Below are 3,210 nucleotides of genomic sequence, written 5' to 3'. Positions count from 1 at the left end.
GTGGATGAAGCTACAAGGTTTTGCTTGGTAGAACACCAAGAAACCGCACCACCAGCTAACAGATAAACATAGCCCGAAGTAGATCGTCTACTATCTTGGCATCCCGCAAAATCGGAGTCAGAATACCCAATGATCTCTAATTGGTCCGTAGGGAATGGCCCACATATATCTGTATGTATCAATTCTAAGACGTCCGAAGTTTTATATGCACCATATTTTGATTGTTTGGTCTGTTTTCCTTTTATGTATTTAACACAAACATTAAGGTTTGTGAAGTCAATGGAATCCAAAATCCCATCTGACACAAGACACTCAATTCTCTTTTGAGAAATTTGACCTAGGCGCTTGTGTCATAATGCACCTGAATTATTATTCTCAATTTTACGCTTAGTACCACGTGATTCCACATTCAAGGTTTCGCTATAATTAGCTATAGTATTTAGCATATACAGATTGTCATTCAACATTAGTGTGTCAGTTCCAATAATATTTGAATTTAAAGACAATTGAACCGAATTGTTTCCAAATGAACAAGAATAACCAAATTTGTTCAAATAAGAAACAAAAATTTAACTCTCGCTTGAGCGCAATAGAAGCCAATGCTTCTGTTTGTCTCTCGCTTGAGCGAGCCTTATGTCGCTCGTATACTCGCTTGGGCGAGGATCCTCTCGCTTAAGCACAATAGAAGCCAAAATGGTTGTCTGCATCTTCTCGTCTTCAAAAATGTCTTTCAGAGAGAAATACCTCTCCAATTTGCGAGTCCAACCGAAACCATCCTCACAAGAAAAAAAATGGAATTTCCAATTTCCTCCACCGATTCCCCCCCTTTTCTTCCATGAATTCTTGATATCCGACTTCACTACTTCCATCGCCATGAATGTTCTCGGTTCGAACACCAAATTTGGTTGAGATTGTCGCTAGTAACTCCTCTATCTTCTTCCTTGCTTCGTTTAACTTAATCTTGGTTCACAGTTCTTCTCTCTCCTGATTCCAATCATCAGAGTTGCACGCTATTCTTCTTGTCACCACCATTAACTAGGAAGCAAAAGTGTTTTTTTTCTCACAAGCACCATATCGGTGCTCTAATACTAGGGTTACAACTGGTAATTCAAGTAGAAGATGAACAAATAAATAGAATGTATAAATGATTCAAATTTAGTGCAATTGAGATTAGGAATTATATTCTTTTTCATGAGAAAATAAGATACAAGTTTCTAAGAGAAATGAAACTGGTTCTCTATGAATCAGTTTCCTCAAAAACTTCCCACTTTCCTTTAAAAATTGTCTTCATTCTCTCAAGTGACTATTATTAATAGTTTTTCATAAACATAGAAAACTAGCAAAACAACGAACTAACAATTAATTAGCTTGTATAACTTTTTTTATTCCTTCTAATATATACATTTGCATATCTGGGTTTAAGTTTAACCCTATGAAATGCCAGACCTAGGATTGTGTACAAAAGATTTAGTTGGGTTGATATTAAATATTAAATTAAAAATTACTTACAATTGTTCTAACCATACTTATAAAATTAATTCCAACAAAAAAAAATTAGAAAAATCTTAGAAACTTAATTCTAAAACCTCCATTTCTTTCTAGCAGTTTAGTAGGGATTAAATACGAAATAGCTTTTGAACAATAAATGAGTTTTAATTTAAACCCTAAAATACTAGCTTCGAATTTCAAAACCTTATTCCTAACTTTGCTATGTGTGCTTTTCCCTAAAAAGGTACGAGAGAAAAAAATTATATTCATCGATAGTATATGAGTTTTATAAACTCTTATTATATCATCTATTTTTTATGTTTTATCATAATTGATTCTTTAAAAAAAGTAACACATGAATAATGAATAATATATTGACTATATATAAATTTTTACACTAATAGTACATAAATATTACAGTTGAAAGATATTCATAAGCAAGGTTATATTATGTGTTTGTTTTAACATGTTCTTAAGCTTGCTTATCTGAGGAGGTTATTTTTATTCTTTTTTTTCATAATCTTATTACTTACGTGCACATAAGCACCCAAGATTACAAATATGTTAAAAATTATTTGGGGTTCAATCCTACTTTTTTGAACGTCAAATATAAACTCCCAAAATGAAATACTTGAAAGCCTCTCACAAATATACATCTCACTCTTCTCAATATTCATTCTCTCCAAAATCAACTTCCAATTAAACAATTGACTCTTAGTATTTGTTTATCAGTTGTGTTTTGGAGTAAAATAAATAGAAAGAAAACGACTTCGAAGACATCTCGTAAGTATAATTTTTTTTTCTTCAAAATTCAACTCATAAAATACTATGTTATTATCCATTATCATGATGGTTTCATTCAATTTTAGTGTAGATTTTTTGAATTTTAGTGTAGACGCCTTAATGTTGGGCTTAAAATTGGACTCAACACTAATGTTTCTCGAATATGTTTTTTTGATGAGCCATTTTATCTCAAAAAGTTGCAAAATGGGTGATGAAGCCAGCCCGCTAAACCATATAACTTGGGTAGCAAATTTTTGGTCAAAATAAATCTAGGAAAATATTTTCAGCACTCCTTTATTTTGCTATTTTACTCGATTTTTTGTTGTTGAACTTTTGTGTAAATCGTATTTCCGAATTTCATCTAACAACTCATGCCCGATAAATTAAACATCGGTTGTGTATATTTATCTTCTTTAGACTCTATTATATATCAGCCATGCACTGAAGTATCCTTGTATAAAGATCATTTATGTTGCTCAAGTTTTAACCCAGAAACTTCAGCACAAGCCATTTATAAAGATCTTACAACATCAAACTAGCCATTCTCTTCAATTGCTAGAGGAGATTTTTAATCTGCTTTCAAATTTAAAACTCAAATTACTTCAAGATCACAAAAGTAATGACAAGTGGGAAAAATTAGAGATCAAAATTCAATTGTGAAATTAAGATTAAAAAAGTAGAATAAAATTATAACTTTATAGCAGCTACCAGCTTTCTGAATAAAATTGATTTGAGGAATCAGGAATCATTACAAAGAGATAGTTATTTGATCAAGTCCAATGAAAGAAAACATATTCCACTTAAGAAAGTTGAAATCATTCTGCATTTAAAGGAACATATCCTCTATTAAGAAGAGTAATGTTCTTTGACAAACATGTTCTCTATCTATAAAAATGAGAAAATTACAATATTAACAACCAAGCCTTTATCCTACCAAGG

The sequence above is a fragment of the Lupinus angustifolius genome, chromosome LG09 (assembly GCF_001865875.1).
Source record: "Lupinus angustifolius cultivar Tanjil chromosome LG09, LupAngTanjil_v1.0, whole genome shotgun sequence".
NCBI classification, from domain to species: Eukaryota; Viridiplantae; Streptophyta; class Magnoliopsida; order Fabales; family Fabaceae; genus Lupinus; species Lupinus angustifolius.
Note: the sequence above shows the minus strand (reverse complement) of the source record.